This window comes from Panthera tigris, chromosome B1, assembly GCF_018350195.1.
Source record: "Panthera tigris isolate Pti1 chromosome B1, P.tigris_Pti1_mat1.1, whole genome shotgun sequence".
NCBI classification, from domain to species: domain Eukaryota; kingdom Metazoa; phylum Chordata; class Mammalia; order Carnivora; family Felidae; genus Panthera; species Panthera tigris.
In genome coordinates, this window is record NC_056663.1 from 58520678 (window position 1) to 58541517 (window position 20840).

The window sequence follows — 20840 nt, forward strand, 5'->3', positions numbered from 1 at the left end:
TATGCACATAGGGGCAGAGCCTAGCTTTACTTGAAGGCTTGGATCAAGAAAATCAAACCTCCCTAATAATCAAAGATGAATTAATTAAAATAAAATGATTTTTACTTAAAAATTTCTGGAAATTTTAATAACAATCTTCAGTGCAGTTGAGGTTATGGTGAAATTTTTGTTTAAATTGATACCATTTTTAAGAGCAAGTAGGTACTATCTACAGCTATCTTGACATCAATATTCTTTGTTCCATTTAGCACATGCCTAGGAATTTATGCTAGGCAAATAAATAATAAGGGATGGAGATAATAATTTATGACCATGGCCATTTACTATGCCAATATTTGTAATATAAATAACAGTAGGAACAAATGGTATTGGGAAGAAACAAATGTTCTTTAACGTTGCAAACCTGTTTCCTCTGAAAAAAATTAGATACTATATTTTCCATTCAATGAAAGAGAAAAATCAGACAAATTAGACTCATCTTTAAAAGGAAACATGGTGGCAGGGGGCAGGGTATGCCTGTATGGCTCAGTCAGTTAAGCCCCCGACTTCAGCTCAGGTCATGATCTTGTGGTTCATGGGTTCGAGCCCCCAGTCAGGCTCTGTGCTGACAGCTCAGAGGCTGAAGCCTGCTTGGGATTCTATGCCCTCCTCTATCTCTGCCCTGCCCCCGTTCTCATTCTGTCTCTCTCTCTCTCAAAAATAAGTAAACATTAAAAAAAAGGAAACATGGTGGGATGCCCGGGTGGCTCAGCTGGTGAAGCACCCAACTCTTGGTTTCTGCTCAAGTCATGATCTCACAGTTTCATGACTTTGAGTCCCACAATGGGCTCCGTGCTGACAGTGCAGAGCCTGCTTGGGATTCTCTGTCTCCCTCTCTCTCTGCCCCTCCCTCACTCACGTTGTCTCTGTCTCTCTAAAAATAAATAAATAAACTTAAAAAAAATTTTTTAAAGGAAACATGGTAAGAAAACCAAGAAATTAATCTAGCATAGTGATCCTCAAATTCCCAGAACCCACTCCCAGAGATTCTGATTCATGTTACTCATGACCCTGATGCACAGCCAGGTTTGGGAACCATTGACTTAGGGTATAACAAGGGTGTTTGTCACAGCAGATAGTGTCACAGCTATAACAGGCACAGGTCAGGTGAGGCAGAGGTTAAGTAAGGCCAGGTCAGGCATAGGTCAAACCAGGTCAAGCAGGAAAGAATTTGGTTCAGGCAGTAGGCATTGACTCCTTTTTGACAAAATGGCAAGTGTCAGGGCAAGCAGAGCAGCAAAACAGCTGTAGAGGGTCAGATCTAAATGGTCAGCAAGCTCCCATGGAAGAGTCTAGCACCTTGGATAGCTCCTCATTGGCAAAACTGATACAAGCAAGCCTGAGATCTTTTTTCCTCAGAAACCCAAATTTATGAAATAGGCTCTCTACCCCACAGGAGGCCTGTTTGCTTGTAAAAGGCCTGTTCACACCTATGCTATAGTTATTATATGCTTATTCCCACCACCATTATCACTGCCCCAGCTTTTGATCTCTATCAAATAGAAAGGACTTAGGATTCCAGCAGGGTGGCCATGCCCCTCGAAGATTAAAGAGGTTAGTTTGAATGGAAAAGTACATGGGAAATTTATTTTCCCAGGGTTGTATCTTTCCTAGCTGAACACCAGATCCTGCCATATTGTCCCTCCAATGACTTTTCTTTTTTTAATGTTTATTTATTTTTGAGAGAGAGAGGGAGAGCAAGGGAGGGGCAGAGAGAGAGGGAGACACAGAATCTGAAGCAGGCTCCAGGCTCCGAGCTGTCAGCAGAGCCCAATGCAGGGCCTGAAATCACGAACTGTGAGGTCATGATCCGAGCCAAAACTGGACGCTTAACCAACTGAGCCATCCAAGCACCCCATGACATTTAATAGTCTGAAAACACCAGCTAACTGAAAGATTATTATGGATAAATTTAAGGATAATGATGAATCATGTCCAATGACATCTTCATTTCAGAGGCAGGCCTCCAACTAAATGAAAGAGATCATCTCATTGAAAAGACTTAATGAAATATAAAGGCTATTTCACTATATTCTCTCTCTCTCTCTCTCTCTCTCACACACACACACACACACACACACACACACACACACAAAATTACTGTTTTAGAGAGGCATTGATAGAGAAGTCCAAGAATAAACAATGGTTTTCTCAACAAATGTGTTATCTCAGGATCCAAAGGCTTAAATACAAATGCATCGTAGAACAGAGATATTCACAGTGACGGTTCAAACACGACCTTTGATGTCATCTTTCTTCTTTTAACTCAAACTGCAACCAGCAGGCTATGTGATACAAATTGGATGCCGAGTCCTGGAATCAGATCATTAGTACAAAGCACTGACAAACCTGGGAGCTCTCATGAAATCTCTCAGGCGATAATTGTTACATGGAATTTAACTTGGAGACAGTGAATTGATCTCTTTAAGAATGCTTAATTTAAATAGGATGGTAATTTGCCCAGATAATTACCATGTTAAAAGTCCTTGAAAACACATGAGAGACAATGTATTTATGGGACCTCTAACAAAACATGTAATGAAGAAACAGACCCATCAGAAGCAGCACGTTCCTTTAATTGTACCCTTCGTATTATTCCTCTTCCATTATCCCTTTAAAACAAAAGCCCAGAAGATCCAATCAGCCCTGGTATTTGCCCTAGGCGGAACAACCTTAAATAAAGAGTAAAAACCATAATCTTTTCCTCTGGATTTTTTTCTCTTGCCATTGATACTTGAATCACCATCACCCGGCGTGGAAATGGGTGATAATACTAGAAGATGGATAAAACCATCGCCACCCTGCCTAAAACACACACACTGGTGTATGTGCCAGAGATGAGAGTAGAGACAGTGGACTGATAGTTGTCGAGGAGAGCTATGTATCCCTGTTGCCGGTGCTGTTATGGGCAAGTGGGAGAAAGACTTGGGTTTTCTGTAAAGGATCAATTTGGAAAGATTAGTATTTTGTCATCATAAATGATTTACATATTTATTACATATATCAACATTCATTGGTTTACTAATTTTAACAGTAACAGGCCCTTTGATTCATTACTTAGATTCAGCATTCTAACCCAACTTTATGATGAATGACTTTCAATTATCTCCACTTCTTAATTACTGCTCAATTATAAGAGGTTTATTTTTAGATTTTCTTTAAGATTGCAAACCTGTTTCTAAGGTGGCCATAGTGGATTTGATCACCATATCCAAACCCTTGGAATGGTTTTATGTGAAAAGCATTGCCTCACAGCAGTGCTTCTCAAAGAGTGGTTCTCAAACACCTGCATCAAAATCACCCAGGATTCTCATTACACATGCAGACTCCTGGCCACTGTACCAAATATAGAAATTGGTGTTTCTGAGAATGGTGTCTAAGAAGCTACATGTCTATAAAGGTTCCCAGGTGATGCATGTACACAATATATTTGAGACCCACAGACATACAGGCTGAAATCAACTTGTGCCACTTCTCATTTAATCACCAGACTCATTCAATAGCACCAACTTAAAAAAAATTAATTTTACTTAAAGTTACAGTTGCCTTGGTTTTTCAGTTATTTGCTCAACAAATATTCATTGCACAAACATTATAAGCAAGGCACTTGATTGGGCTCTGGAGAAACACCAGTACACAAGACAGAAATGTTCCCTAGGAGTGTGGGGCTAATTCTATCAGGGAAGACAATCAACAAATAATTTCATAATTGCTCAATTGCAATTTTGACAGGTGCTGATAAGGAGAAATAAAAGATACTAATACCAAAGGAAACTGACTCAGCCTGGGAGTTCAGGGAGGTTGCCTTTGGGAAGGCACACTCAATCAAGGATATAAAGAGCAGTCTAGAAAGCATGTTCCAGATGGAGGCAACTTGTGCCAACGCTCTGCAGAAGGAAGAACTAACGCAGTGAAGAATTAAAGCAGCAAGAATGCACCTGTTAGAGCAGCCAAGGGCCAGATCATTCCAGCCTTCTGAGTCCTGTTGAGGATTTTGGATTTTATCCTGAAAACAGTAAGAATCCATTGGAGAGTTTTAAATACACATGTTTTTTCAGTGAGCTCTGCAGCTTGTAAATGAAGGAATGAACACAGAGTGGGGGGCTGGGGCAGCCAGAATACAATGAAGGCTCAAGCAGGGTTTTTCCCAATGACAATGGGGCAGACATAGAAACTATGACATAGAAAACCAAGCTTACAAGTGAAGGTGTTCAAATTATGTCTGATGAAGACAGTGTCCTGGAACATTATAAGGACCTTAAAATCTCCGCAACCTAATTTTACTAATTTTAAAATAGCTCTAACATATATTTGCCCTTTATAACAGTGACAGTCATTCACGAGAACAAAAGTGAAAACATCAATGGACATCCAAACTGGTCATTCCATCCCAGGCCATGGGACGTTATGTGTTTTGTGGCTACCACCCTTTGACCCTCAAAGAAGTTAGATTTGGTTGGGGGCCCCTGTCTGACTGGGAGTACCACCCCTATTAACATGCAAACTGTAATCATGATGGACTTGAAGAGCACAGCACCTCAGATTTCAGATTCTAAAACCTATGATTCTACAAAGTAAATGCAGGTTTAAGTCAAAAGGCAATGTGTTATTTTAAAAGAGTCATCAACCACTATTTTAGTCAAAAACAGTGAGAGTAACTAGGAAGAAGTTTCAAAGGAAACAGAATGAAATCATTTTGGAACTTCTAAACTATAATGGGTCAGTCCTTTTTATCCTGGTCTATAATAAACAACAAAGCCCTTTACTTTCCGTCCTCAGCACACTGATAATGTGACTTCAAATTTTGATTTCAATTACATGCTGTAGTCATTATACCTTGAAAAAATGGTCAACTATCATTGAGATTCCCTAGTGATAGAAAAGTACTTATAACAACCAGATTTCAAAAACACACTTCACTAATTTGAATACCACTAAATCAAACTCTGTGACATCCAATCTGATCTGAGGCTTATATTTAATATGATTATAATGAAAAAGTTTACTAAGCAAATTTCTAACATAAACAAGATTGGAAGAAGAATGTGTTAAAAATATCAAAATGCAAGAGTTCAAGAGCAATCACTGTAAAAACAATTAATATGCTATTCATGAGTGTCATCTATTTACATAATGGGGCTAATGTGATCTCTAATAAAATTCCTGAGTGTTTGAGAATATGTAGCAAGTTTTTTCTTACAACCATAGTTAGATAATTAATATTCTCATTAATTAAATATGAATTAACATAGGGGCACCTGGGTGGCTCAGTCAGTTGGGCGGCTGACTTTGGTTCGGGTCATGATCTCATACCCTCTGCCCACTTTTAACTCCTGGTAACCACTGATCTGTTCTACATCTCTATAGTCTTGCCTTTTTCAGAATGTCATTATAAATGGGGGTACCTGGGTGGTTCAGTCGATTAAGCATCTGACTCTTGATTTTGGCTCAGGTCATGATCTTATGGTTCATGAGATTGAGCCCCACATCAGGCTCTGTGCTGACAGCCTGCTTGGGATTTTCTCTCTCTCTCTCTCTCTCTCTCTCTCTTTCTCTCTCTCTCACCCCCCCCCCCGCCCCTTCCCCACTCCTGCTTTCTCTCTCTCTCAAAATAAATAAATAGACTTTTAAAAAGAAATGCCATATAAATGGATTAATGCAGTGTATAATCTTTTGAATCTGACATCTTTCACTTAGCACAATTCCTTGATTCATCTACCTTGATGCATCTTCCTTCAATGATTCCATAAATAGTACTTTATAGCCCTCATGCCATTAATATGAACATTTATATATAAAGTTACAAACATGTAGAAAGTATAAGAGATACAGTTAGTTCTATAACACAACTTAGCCTTTCTTTTTTTTTTTTTAATTTTTTTTTTTTAACATTTATTTATTTTTTGAGACAGAGAGAGACAGAGCATGAACGGGGGAGGGGCAGAGAGAGAGAGGGAGACACAGAATCGGAAGCAGGCTCCAGGCTCTGAGCCATCAGCCCAGAGCCTGACGCGGGGCTCGAACTCACAGACCGCGAGATAGTGACCTGAGCTGAAGTCGGACGCTCAACCGACTGAGCCACCCAGGCGCCCCAACTTAGCCTTTCTTTAGGTGAGTAAGATCTCCATATCAGCTAGCTTGTTTGCCATTTGTTTACTTCTAATAAAAGCATTACGCAGAAAAGCAGTGGTAGTTAATTTACTGCATATCACTCCTTTACTCAGGGATTTTCAAGGCTTTGCTGTTGCCTATCACCTTAAGTCCAAACGCTTCCTCAACCAAAGTACTCTCAGAGGGTTTTTTCAGTCTTATCTCCACCAACCCCTTCAAATAACCCACTTTCCAGCCAGACTGGGCTATTCATTCACTCCTAATCCACTCATCACTTCACAACATTGTGCTTACTCATTCTTCAAACGCCACCTTTGACACACAGTCTTTCCCAATTCCTCTCTTTCTATCTTGAGGTTGCCCCAAAGTGGATTTAATCTCTGGTTCACATGGCATATTTGGATACCTTTCTTATGGCATTATTGACGCCCTGCCTTGAGGTAAAGGAATCTATGTACCTGTCTTATCCCCTCCTTCTTCCTTCCTCTCTGCTGCCCTCTCCTCCCCCATGGCATCTTGTGCCATCAGGGAAAGGCATGTCTTTCTCATCTTTGTAAAACCTTCAGCATCCAGCACAGGATCTTCAACTAGCATTTAAGTGATACTAAAGGATCCTATTACAAACAAATGTCTGGCCCTGGAAGACACAAGAGAGGAAAGAGGAGACATCTAAAAACTGATTGAAAAAGAAAAAAAATGAAAAAGAAAAAAAATGGTAAGCATGATGATAATTCCACTGGAAAAATATTTTACAGCATATTCCTCATATAACTGTAGGAAAGCAATTTACAAACAAAACGTTTAAGCTTATAAAAATTTGTGGACTACAGTTAAATAGGAGTCCTGTGTATTTAAGACTCCTAGTCTCCTTACAAGCCACATCATGCCATTTTACTGAGACAAAACAGCTCTCCTCACTGGAGTGACTCACAGAAGCTGTTTCACCTGAGGATCAGAAAATGGGCTACATTTTAGCTTCTAAACATCACTTAAGAGTTGGTTGTCTGTAACACAGTGAGTCATCACCCTCTCATGGTTCCACGTGTGATTGTTCTGCCTCCCTCAAGCAGTTATAAAGACTGCATGGGCAAGAATACCATCTTAGGCTTCTTCTTTTTTTTGTTTGTATTTAAATTCCGGTTAGTTAACATTCAGTGTAATATTAGTTTCAGGTGTACAATATAGGGATTCAACACTTCCATACAACACCCCATGTTCATCACAAGTGCCCTCCTTAATCCCCATCACCTATTTTAACCCATCCCCTACCCACCTGCTCTCTGATAACCACCAGTTTGTTCTCTTGTATGGTGTCCACTGAAACTCTCCCTGTCCCAACTTCCTCCTACTATGCCCATCACCCACTCATGCACAGTTCATAGAAGAGATAAATTGATTGTAAAAACCACCCGGACTCTAACAATCCCACCCATTTCCCCATTTTCTGAAGGTACACACAGCCCTGTGAGGGTGCTGCATCCTTCCTCCAGCTCCTCTCCTCTAGCAGGTTCAAAGGGCTCAGCGAATATCAGCTTGGCATTTGTGGAGAGTAGCCACAGTCACAAATCAACACCAACCAGAGAAAGAAGAGAATAAGGTTCCACTAATCAGATATATGACCTTGTGGAAGTCTCCAGACTGTCCTGGGCTTGGGTTTCCTTGCCTGTGAGCTGACAGGTGGTGGTAGAATATTACAGCTCTGCCTCACTCCACTTCTAATATCTTCTGGTTCTAGCCTTTGTTCTAGACTCTTCCATGTCTAAAGGGCAGACAGACTTTCACATCTGGCCTTGGTCTTCATCCTCCTCTTCCTCTCTGGACAAAGCTAAGCCCAAAGAATAGGCTGAGCTTTCCTTTCTCTTTTCTAGGCTTTGCTTGAAATAGAATTGTAGCATGCTATTCTGATGGCCCCACAGAGCAATCTTTAGTGTAAATAACAGTATGGAAAGAAAAGTTCTATTTCTTGTTGTTCTGTTTTCAATGATTTCCAAGTTGAAAACTGATGACAGCATGAAAGCCTCATCAATATTGGAGACACATAGCTCTCAATATTCAGTGTTCACAAACCTTCAATATATCAGCCATTAATAGACAATAAAAATTATTAGACCTTGAATTTATATTCAACAGTCCCTCTGACATATTTGGGGCTCTACATGAATAACTATTCTCCCTGGTACTCAAATCTCTCCCCTGGGGGTGAACGAGAACTCTTGGGAAGATTCATTAACTCCTGCAGGTGCCTCTGGGGGGCTGTTGGGCCTGCTGCCATACTCACACCCCAGTGAGGGAGTTCTTTATGCCTTCCCTGCCGTTACCTGTGGGTAAGTGAGAGCTTCTGGCCTCCTAGAGAGTGGTGCAACCACATGCACACAGATGACAAGAGGCTTCTTACCTCCATACATCACATACATCCTTACCTCCAGCTTTCAAGCCCCACCTACCCAAGGAATAGGTCCTTCATTTTGATATACCGCTGAGGCTTGACCTTGACCAAGTCACTCACTTTCTCTAGGCTCAGGATCTTTGAATAAATTTATAAGCTCAACCAAAAGTGTGTGTGATCAGAGTATTAAGAAGAAAGATAAACATTCCCACCCCCTGTTTCTGAGGACCTTTCAAAGACCTCTCCTCAGCAGTTATAGGACAAAATGCTGTATCTTCAATCATCTACAATCCTTTAAAATAGGTGAATGAAAGAGTTCTGATGACATAGAAACCTTCATAAAAGAAGTGTAACTATTTTGGTAAAGGAAGTTGTGCTCTGTGCCAAATGCTGCTGACAGAACTCTGAGGTGGGGGAGGGGAGGCATTCTATTCTTATCCCCATTTCACAGATAAGAAAAACTCAGCACAGAGAAGCTAAGTAATCTGCTGAAGGTCACACAGCTAGCAAGTCATCCCAGCACTCTGGTTCCAAGGCCTATGCTCTGAACCACTAAGCTCCACTAATTATTGCGGCAGGGAGAGGAAAAGCAGAACTGCCAGATTTGGCAAATAAAAATATAAGATGCCCAGTTAAATATGAATTTAAGATAATGAATAATTTTTAAGTTTATTTATTTATTTTGAGGGAGAGAGATTGCAGTGAGAGAGGAAGACAGAGAATCCCAGCCAGGCTCCACACTGTCAGCACAGAGCCCAACACAAGGCTCAAACCCACAAACTGTGAGATCATGACCTGAGCCGAAATCAAGAGTCAGACACTTAACTGACTGAGCCGCCCAGGTGCCCCTAAATAATGAATAATTTTGAACAAAAATATCTTCCATGTAGTACTTGGGACATACTTATACTGAAAAAAAACCTATTCATTGCATATCCGAAATTCAAATTTAATTAACCAGCCTGTTTTTAAACTGGCAATCCTGTGGGGAATAGATGCCTAAAATGTGACCCTCAGCCTGTTTCCAGAGAGCTTTCTCATATCTGCTACCATATTTGAACACGTTTCTGAGGTCTAAATTATGTCCCAGTCTCAGTCCTGGTGCCGACTTTTGGTCAATGACTGAAATTAAAAAGCAAGCAAGCTTGACCCTATGTTAACAATAGAAAATACAGAGATCTTTAGGCACTATGATTTTCAGACCTTCTTAAAAACTCATTCAAATTCCGTGCCTAGTTCTTAAGGAAAACTTAAATAGAGACCTAAGGAGACATTACCAAAAAATTAAGGAATGAGAATGGGTCATTTATTTTTATATTCAGGAATGCCATTTTCTCATACTCTCATAAGAAAACTCAGCAGTACTTTTCAAGTGTTTAAAGAGCCCAGCTAGGAATAGGGTTGAGAGTAGGAGTAAAGAGAAAATGCAGGCAGATGACAGACAATCATTAACAAAAGGATTCAGACCTTCCTACTCCCCCTGTACTTTATGAGCCACAGCCCCACCTTGAGCTAGAAAGATGATATTTAGATTTCTGCTAACAGACATGCTTGAATATTTACTCAAAACACACACTCAGGCTCTAGACAACTACAGGAAAACATAGGAATTTTTTTAAAAAGTCATGTGCTTAGAGTATTTTTGATGACTTCTCTTTTAGCATTAAATGGTGTGTGTTCTTCATGATTCAGGTAAGTTTGTGTTTCCACGTAGCTTGACATCACATGGGTGAATCAGCAGAAAACCAGCATCTTCAACACGTTTTCTATTTACCGACAATCATTGCAGATAGAGCTGTCCTTTATACAACTATAAAAGCTTTCCTCTCCCGTCCTAGGACAAAACATTTTAGGGGAAGAAGAGAATCTTGGCAGAATCTTGGTGTTCAAAATAAGGATAATGACTTACAGGTTTAACCCATTATGGGGTGAGAAGCATTCTACCCAAAGGACCAATGATTTGACCCACAGTCAGATTTGCCAACTGAGTAGAATTCATTTAGGGAAACTAACCCTGAAAGGGGATTCAGGTCATGGCTCCTCCACTCAATAGCTTTGTGATGTCACTGTTTCTCTAAGCCTCAAGTTTTCTCATTTCTAAAATAAAAATAGTATTAGTGGCTACTTCACAAGGTTGTGAGGAATTAATGAACTAGGCTATAGCAGAGTGCCTGGCAGCCTATGTAAACACCCAGTGAATGTTACTGGTGGTGTTACTATTACGATTCATCATTTGATACCGAACAATGCACGTATGGCCCCCTGACTAACTTCTCACTAGAAAAAGATACTTCTGCCCATGGGTCCTGTCCCTTTTGGCAGTTCAACTGCATTCTCTGGGTGAACAGGATGTTGGCACGTCTATAGCTACGGTATAATTGAATCCATGGTATGTAAATATGTCTATAATTAGACTCTAGTGTTCTTAAGAAATAAGTTCTCAAGCCACAATTTGTACATTTCTTTTAAAAATGTGATGACTGGGGCACCTGGGTGGCTCAGTCAATTAAGCATCTGACTTCAGCTCAGGTCATGATCTCACCGTGAGTTTAAGCCCCTGACAGCTCAGAACCTGGAGCTTGCTTCTCTCTCGGCCCCTCCCCTGCTCATTCTCTGTCTCTCTCTCTCAAAAATAAACAAACATAAAAAAATTTTCTTTAAAAATCTGATAATTTGCACAGATATTTACATATTTAAATAGACTCTAGACTAATTCCTGAAACAAACCACAACTTTTTAAAGAAAAGCTTATTTCCTTCCTAAGGCTGTTTATTAAGTATTTAGAAAATAAGATTAACTTTGAAAGGTATTTTCATCTCTTGGTCACTTAGTTGAATACTTATACTTTCCACACTAGTTAAATTAAACTTAGATTTTAAAGCAAAAACAATTCTCTGCCTTTAACAACACCATTTAAAATGCAAATTACATTGCAGATAAAAAGAATTGAAATTTTTATAGTTTAAAAATAAGTGGAATTCCAGAGTCAATATCATATAAATAGGTGTCCATCTGGCCAACCTCGTGATTGCCAAATCCCTTCTTTCAATTGTTCGTGTTTAACAAGAATTTAAACAGCTCCCTCTTGTGGCCTAAGAAGCCATCGGCAATCCAGAGTTTGGTCAGCTTCTTAACCTGTCATTTTATTCGCTGCACATTTACTTACTAAATTATAGATTGTCTATCTGCTATAGTGGTGGAGAAGGAGAGCATAAACAGGGGGCTGAGATGAGTGTTGTTGCCTATAGATGTGATTCATACGGATGTAGTCAGCTTTAAAGTTTCAGACTGGAACTCTGGCTTAGTGTTCATGCTGCTTCTAATTTAAGGGCTATATTTCTCTAAAATGAAAGGTTGAGCTTTGGCCAAGCAGCTCATTAAGCAAATGATTGCGTACATTGACTTGTTGTGGTACAATGTGCTCAGAAATCCTGATACCAAATTTATCTATTTTCAGATAAAGAAGTCTCAGATCAAAGGGTGTGAATGAAAAGTCCCTCTTAACACATTTTCTGGTAAACTTTGTCATACTCCCTGAAACTCCATTTTAACTAGTTGTTCATTCCAAAAATATTTGGGGGCTGCCATTACGTACTGGGCACTGTGCTAGACACTGCAGATACAAAACCAAAACAGAGTTGCCCCCATAAATGCCACAGCCTCGTTGGGAAGAGAAGCGTTAAGCAATCATACGGTAATATGTCGGATGTGGCAACCACTGTCAGTGAAAATGACAAGGAGACTTAATGGAACCAGGTACATCAGGGAAGGCAGCCTCTCTGAGAAATGACTGAGTAGAAATTGGCCAGATTAAGGAAGGGTGGGAAACTATTTCAAGTAGGAAAAGATAACATTCCCCCCTCCGCCCCAAATAGCATACATCAAAGTTGAGAACAGGGAAGTGTTTTACTTTTGAGGAACTGGACACACATAATGGGGCTGGAGAAAGTGGCAGGAGACGGTAGAGGGGCAGTATTAGGCAGAAGCCAGTCCTGCAGGGCCTCGCAGACTACATACTTACGGGCTTTGAGCGTTATCCCCACTGGGATACACACCGGGAATCCATGAAATGTTTCAAGTTTCAAGTTCATGACTAACATGACACGCTACAATCTGCTTTTTTTTTGGGGGGGGGGGGGTCCTACTGGCTGCATGTGTAGACAGGATTGGAGGGAAGCAAGAGAGGAAGTGAGGATACTCATCAAAATACAACTGTCGCAGTCCAGCAAGTACTGTTGGCTAGAGCCTGGGTGGGGTCTGAGGAGATGGCTGGAGGGAGAAAGATTTTAGAAATATACTGGAAGATTACATTGACCAGCATTTGCTAATGAAACAGAAGCTAGAGGTAGGGGAAAAGAAGGCTTAAAATGACCCCCAACATGGCAAAGACAGTGAAAAATCTACACCTATATGCAAAACTCTGGGTGAATCTCACAAATGCTGCTGAATTAAAGAGTCAGAGAAACAGCCAAACAGAAAAATACCTATCTGCAGCTTCCGCCACCTCCTCTCTCTGAAGCTGCTGGGTGCCCTGCCAGGTCCTATTTTGTGTCGTTTTACGACCCTAAGGTTGTCTGCCTTTCAAAGTCACACCAAGAGAACTGACATGGAAAAACCAAAGCCTAAGGTTTGAATAGATAGAGACAACCAACCAATAAAGACATTTATGTTTAACACATTGGATGTTCAAGAAACAGCTTAAGCCCTGAGCAGGACACAAATGGGACATGTCTTTTTGAACATTATCTTCAATATAACATAATCTGTAGACCATAATTCTGGTCTACAAATGAAGGGAAGTGAAAAGAGAATTCGTATGTTTTTCTGTATAGATAGCAATGCTTAGTGTGAAGAGAGAATGAAAGCCCTCTATGCCAAACGAAACCATGAGAAATATTACTTTGAATTTCCTGCTTATTTTATGCCCATTGTATCACAAATTGTTCAGCTGCTGGGATTGAAATCAAAATAGATTTTCTGGCCCCAAAGCAGAAAGCTTCTAGTCAGGAAAACAAACACCAGCCTTCTAAATTGTCTGAGAGCTGGAATTAGTTTGAATGAGGAGCCTAAGTCTTTCAGCTGAGGAAAACATATTTGAATGTGGGAGATCATCTAAGGACATTACATGAGGATTTCCCTAACAGTATCTGACAAGAAGAGAGGAGAAAACAAAACTTCCGGTTGAAACAGAAAACAAAATATGAAGAGAACAAGGAGTTGAGTATGCAGTTTGGTGGCTTAACTTGGTAATTCATTTCAAACTCAGATTGGAGGAAAGTGTTTAAGCAAAATTGTTTCATTGTCCTGACAATTCCCACACTGAATCATACATCGTTATCACCTCAATTCTATAAAGGAAAGAAATTACCTTTGTTAGGACAGGAAAGAAATGTTCTTCCATCTGCTTTAGATGGGGCATTAAACTGACCATTTTAGATGTTAGTATATGTCTCATTCTTCATATTGGTCTTGAAGAAAGAAAGAAAGAAAGAAAGAAAGAAAGAAAAGAAAGAAAGAAAGAAATGGACAAAGGAAGGAAGGAAGGAAGGAAGGAAGGAAGGAAGGAAGGAAGGAGGAAAGAAAGAAAGAAAGAAAGACCAAGACCGTAGAGAAGATAGGAAGATTTCACAAGTCAGAGAGACTAACCGTATCACGACCCCATTTTACTTATAACATTGAACATTGCAAGCTTGAATCTCTTGTGCACTTGCCAGTTTTAAGCAGAATTCTGGGAAAGCAGATCTGAGGTGAAGTGGACACTGTGATGAGCCTGCCTGATGCTCCTTCAGGACTGCAGTCCCCAGACCCCCGACTGCTGGGAGGGCTGGCGGCTCACTGATCTCATTTGAGTCCCTCTCTGCAGATCACTCTCAACTGAGAAAAGTCAGCTCACTCAAGGTCATACTCTCCTCCTGGGGCAGCCTGCTCCCAGTGACCAGTCAGTATGGCATCTAAAAGTCCAACCTCGGGGCACCTGGGTGGCTCAGTCAGTTAAGCATCTGACTTCAGCTTAGGTCACGATCTCACAGCTTGTGGGTTCGAGCCCCACATCAGGCTCTGTCCTGACACCTCGGAGCCTGGAGCCTGCTTTGGATTCTATGTCTCCCTCTCTCTCTACCCCTCCCTGCTCGCATTCTGTCTCTGTCTCTCTCTCAAAAATAAATAAATATTAAAAAACTAAAAATAAGAAAAAATAATAAAACTCCAACCTCTACCCTGAAACCTAGAAAAATTCAAAACAGCTTTGGTTCAATAAATTTCAAATAAATAAATAAATAAATAAAAATAAAAACAAAAAAACAGAAAAAAAAAAAAAAAGAGGTTAGAGTGAGAGAGAGCCAAAGCATAAGAGACTCTTAAAAACTGAGAACAAACTGAGGGCTGATGGGGGGTGGGAGGGAGGGTGGGTGATGGGTATTGAGGAGGGCACCTTTTGGGATGAGCACTGGGTGTTGTATGGAAACCAATTTGACAATAAATTTCAAAACAAAAATAAAAAGTAAAAAATTTAAAAATTTAAAAATTTAAAAAAAAATAAAAAACAAAACAGCTTTGGTTTCAGTGCTCCCTCCGGGGTCAACTGAGACTTTTGTCAAGATTCCATTACAGTTCAGCTTCTTCCTTTGCACAATCCTGCTACCCTTCCTTCTCATCTACAGGTGTAAATCTTGAGAGTACTCCCTGATCAACTTTCTACCTGCTGAACTCAAAGTCGACTAACCAGGGAACACAACTGTGACACTGGAATTACGAAACTGGTGTTTTTTTATTTGTTTGCTTCTTTTCCTACTAAGGAGTAAGGAATAGGAGGTTCTTAAGCCTGACTCCTAATCATCTTTCCTCTTTCCTTTCTTTGGAGAATTCAAAGGATGGGGATTACAAGAAGTTCCACTTAGGGAAACATTCAAAATCAACTTCATTTGATTGCAAACCAAGGCAATTCTCAGTCTATAAATTAATCTCCACAAAAACAACGAATTGAGTTGTATAATACTGCCCTCCTTCTGGAAATTCTCTTGTCCTCTGGCCACTAAGACATGTAAGTTTCTGCCTCCCCTTCTACCACTATGACCAATCTCGTGTGCCTTTTATTCTCATTTATTAATGAATAGTAAATTACCCAGAGGTATTCAAAAATCAGTGAAAACATTAATTGTGATAGATATTAAAATGTCTCCTTTTTCAACATTTCCACAATGGTAACAATAAAAGAATATCTGAATAAAGCATTCACTTAGTTAACAACTATATATTGAACACTTTCTGTGTACCATAGATGGTTTAGAATTTGGGAAACAAAAATGAGTAAGAGATATCCCTGCCCTTAAGAAAGTTAACATCTAGGGGCGCCTGGGTGGCGCAGTTGGTTAAGCGTCCGACTTCAGCCAGGTCACGATCTCACGGTCCGTGAGTTCGAGCCCCGCGTCAGGTTCTGGGCTGATGGCTCGGAGCCTGGAGCCTGTTTCCGATTCTGTGTCTCCCTCTCTCTCTGCCCCTCCCCCGTTCATGCTCTGTCTCTCTCTGTCCCAAAAATAAATAAAAAACGTTGAAAAAAAAATTTTTTTTAAAAAATAAAAAAAAAAAATAAAAAAAATAAAAAAAAAAAAGAAAGTTAACATCTAGTTAGAGAGTCTCAACCCTATCAAACCCAACACCTCTTTTTTAAATTTTTTTTAATGTTTATTTATTTTTGAGAGACAGGGAGAGAGCAGGAGAATGACAGAGAGAGAGAGAGAGAGAGAGCAAGCGAGAGAGAGAGAGAGAGAAAGAGAATCCCAAGCAGGCTCCACTCTATCAGTGCAAAGCCCAACATGGGGCTCGATCTCACAAACTGTGAGATCATGACCTGAGCCGAAGTCTGATGGTCAACCCACTAAGCCACCCAGGCACCCCATCCAACACCTCTTTTTTAAAACAAATATTTTATAATACCACCATTATGATATTGATATAAAATTCATAGGTAACTTACCTACGAATTAATATAATGCCCTAATTATAATATAAATTATAAAATGTAATTTATTTTACAATGACAAAATATAAACAAAAAGAAAGCAAACTGTAATTTTTTAAAGTCTTTTTTTTAATGTTTATTTCTTTTTGAGAGAGAGAGAAAGACAGAGTGAGAGCAAGGGAGGGGCAGAGAGAGAGGGAGAGACAGAATCTGAAGCAGGCTCCAGGCTCCAAGCTGACAGCACAAAGCTCAACGTGTGCCTTGAACTCATCAACTGCAAGATCATGACCTGAGACAAGTCAGACGCTTAACCAACTGAGCCACCCAGGTGTGCCACAAGTTGTAATTTTTAAAATGTAGTTTGATACACAGCTGCTACAAAAATAATCAGATGCTATGCCTTACATAGTAGCACCCTCAATCATTGTGACAACCAAAAACTTCCAAAAAATTTCTAAAATGCTACCAGGAGCTGTCCTGCCTTCACTGAAAATTACTAGTTTAATCATTTAAGAGAACAAAATAATTTCTATGTATTTGAAAGATGGCATCTAATTCTAATACTTCAAAAATAAGGCATGGACCTTATGTATCTTTATTCTAAATAGAACAAGACTAGACAGGCACAACATTTTCGAGTAATACCATGTTATGAGCTGAATGTGTCCCTGAAAAATTCAAATGTTGAAGACCTAACTCCTGTACCTTAGATTGTGACTGCATTTGGAGATAGTGCCTCTAAAAAGATAATTAAGTTAAAGTGAGGTCATAATGGTGGGCCATAATCCAATATAACTAGCGTCCTTATAAGAAAAGAAGATCATGGGAGGCCTGGGTGGCTCAGTTGGTTGTGTCTGACTTTGGCTCAGGTCATGATCTCATGGTTCATGAGTTTGAGCCCCTTACTCAGGCTCTCTGCTGTCAGTGTAGAGCCCCCTTTGGATCCTCCCCGCCCCCCGCCCCTCTTTCTCTCTCTCAAAAATAAGTAAACATTAATAATTTTTTTAATGTTTATTTATTTCTGAGAGAGAGACAGAGCATGAATGGGAGAGGGGGAGAGAGAGAGAGGAAGACACAGAATCTGAAGCAGGCTCCAGGCTCTGAGCTGTTAGCACAGAGCCCAACGTGGGGCTCGAACTCACAAACTGTGAGATCATGACCTGAGCTGAAGTCAGACGCTTAACTGACTGAACCACCCAGGCACCCAAAAAATAAGTAACCATTAAAAAAAAGAAGAAGAGAAGATCATGACACAGAAAACACAGGCAGGACAACCATATGAGGAAATAGTGAAAAGGCAGCCAAATGCAAGCCAACAAGAGAGGCCTCAGGAGAAACTAACACTGTGGGCACCTGATCTTGGACTTGCAGCCTCCAAACCAGTGAGAAAATAAATTTCTGTTGTTTAAGTCACTCAGTCTGTGGTATTTTATTATGGCAGACAGAAACTAAAACACACCCCCAGATGGGAGTTGAGAGGTATCAACAGACCTAGATCTCCTGCCCAGAACTGGTAAAAGTCAGAAGGAAAAAGAAAAGGATTGAGAGGGAGCACTTGCACAGAAGTAGAAGAGTAGGAGGGCTGAATAGCTTTTGTGTTTAAGGAATTGCGTGGCCTGCTCATTTCATTTAACATTGTGTTCAACATTTGGAAAGAAAGGCATAATCCTCATGGAGAAGTCTATTAACAATAATTTCTGTGTCAAAACAGTAAAAGAGAGCAATTGTGAGAAAAATCCAATTCTCAATTGCATTTTCAAAATGTAGTGTATGTAAAAATACACAAGGGAAATTATGCAAGTAAATGTCTAATATTTGCATGGTTAGCAAAACTTTGCTCCAACGAAATGGGGACACAAAGAGGTACACTTATTGTATAAATTAATAAGGATCCATCTGTAGAAACTTGTTTCTCATTTCTGCATTCTGTTCCACCACATGTTCATTTTACGCATCAGTCTGATGTTATTCAGACCCATTAGACTACCATTGCATTCTGTGTATTTTCACCATCACTGCTGACTCACAATAGATCTGAGTTTCACAATGCAAAGGGTGTTTCTTTCTTACAACCAACTTTCCTATAAATCCTCACTCCTTCTTTCAATATTATCGACATGGCAGCAGTATCTTCTCTAGTGTGGAAAAAGTCCACATCAGCCACATTCTGATGGCAGGTGTGGAGAAGTAAGGGAAAATAGATAAGGCTAATCCCTTCTTACAGCAGAAATAGCATATGAGCAAGAGGAATATAAATGCTACCTGAACTGAAAGGAGAAAATGTTTGCTTGGTTGCACTCTTTTTTTTCCTTTGCTGCACTTTTTTTTTTTTCAGAAGCAATTAAATGTTTATTAAGCCTTTATATGTTCTGGACTCTGCTAAATACTGCAGAAATAACTATGAAGTGTAAAAAGACTCTTGCTTCCAAGAAATGATCGTCTATCTGGAAAGAGAATACTAGAATGTATGAAGCAATTGTTTAGAGAGCAATTACATGTTAAACTCTAAGACACTGATCACAGATCTTGCCTGACTAGGACAGCAAAGACAAGATCAATCCTCAAGCACCAACAGCCAGTTCATTCATTCAACAAGGAACACATGACAGACGCATACCCAGGCTCATGTTCATACCAGCTTTATGTTTACCTAGCACTGAGATGAAACCTGCTAAGTAAATTATATCATCAGCAAGCACAGAGGTATCAATCATTGCTCCAATGATTATCTTGGCTTTGCTAACAATATTTGTGTCAGCATTTCCAATGACACTATTAATTGAGTAATATTAAAGATGGAGGGCAAGGGGCGCCTGGGGGGCTCTGTCAGTGAAGCAACTAACTTCGGCTCAGGCACAGTTCGTGAGTTTGAGCCCCACGTCCAGCTCTGTGCTGACAGCTCAGAACCCGGAAGCTGCTTGGGATTCTGTGTCTCCCTCTCTCTCTGCCCCTCCTCTGCTCATGCTCTGTCTCTCTCTCCTTCAAAAATAAATAAACATTAAAAAAAAAATTTTAAAGATGGAGAGCAAGGATGGTAAATTTGAGGCAGCATCCACAAGAATGAGCTCGAAACCCTGAGTAGAGGCAGTAAGTAAATACCTTCTCAGCCTGTTTTCCAGTTCCCATAGGCAGAACTAATAATATGTTTAAATCCCAGATATTGTGGAAACAACCATGTGGTTTAGGTAGCAGATAAAGATAAAATATCAAGAGATCACATTTGATAGAAAAAAAATGCTATTTTCATATGACACTTCACCTGAACCATTAAAAAGAAGACAATTTTCTAATCAATTTTTCCTTGTAATAAAAAAAAAAAAGATAAGATAGCAAGAAAAGATGTAAAAGTCTTCAAGACACTCTTCCTGAGAATCAGTGTATTTGGTGAGATCGCTTTTATTTGTGTAACTGGAGTTTCCCAAGACTTTGCCAGCTTTTGCATACAGGACTTTCGCCACCCGAAAGTGCCCCTTATTGGATCTCTGAGAGCATTAGGGCTTGACTTCTGTGTGCACAAACAGGCCTCTCCAGTTCTTCCCTTTCAACTGCCCTCACCAGCACTGGTTGCCTTACCAAAAAGGACATTGGTGCTGGTCCCTCCATGAAAGCTGTACTGTCTCCTGATGTTCCCAAGGGAAACCCTGAAGGTTCTAAAGCCCAGGGTTGTCACTGAATCAAAAATCATGTTTGGGTGCTCGCTTCAGCAGCACATATACTAAAACTGGAATGATACAGAGAAGATTAGCATGGCCCCTGTGCAAGGATCACATGCAAATTCGTGAAGCATTCCATTAAAAAAAAAAAAAAAAAAGAATCATGTTTGGTATGTTCCTCAAAGTGTCAGGCAAAGAGTTCTTTTTCCCTCTCTGGGGTACACTTTTTTGATTGGAAATAAACACAGTGTTGCCAGAGTCCCTGGGTCTCCCAGAATCCCTCCTGCAGTCCCTCTCCCTACCTGGCTCAGAAAGGAGTCCACTGCAGAGGACTAAAGAAACATAATAATATTAGCTGGCACTTACAAAGGACATAATGTATCACGCACCACTTGAAGTCTTTTATGCAGCTTAACTCGAAACACCCCTGAAAGAGACTTACTACTAACACCCACATTTTGCAAATGGAGTATAGGAGATTAAGCACTAAATGCTAAAACTGGGACCTGACCCCGTGCCTTCTGTCTATAGAATCTGTGCTCTGAAATGTTACTGCTTAACAAATATCAGGCTGTCTTTGGCATTCCTATCTTTCCCTCACCACAGATACCACTCTCCCCCAAGCCAAATCCCTAGTGAGAATTAATGCCGTAGGCGCTGGCTCAAGCTGAGACAGACCTATGCCACACTACTA

At 40.1% G+C, this 20840-nt stretch overlaps 1 non-coding gene across 1 annotated transcript; it reads left to right on the plus strand.

Moving 5' to 3' along the window:
- Window positions 1-20184: 20184 nt before the first annotated feature.
- Window positions 20185-20291, plus strand: LOC122238194. The gene has a single exon (XR_006217156.1). It is a non-coding gene; the product is annotated as a U6 spliceosomal RNA (small nuclear RNA).
- Window positions 20292-20840: the final 549 nt, after the last annotated feature.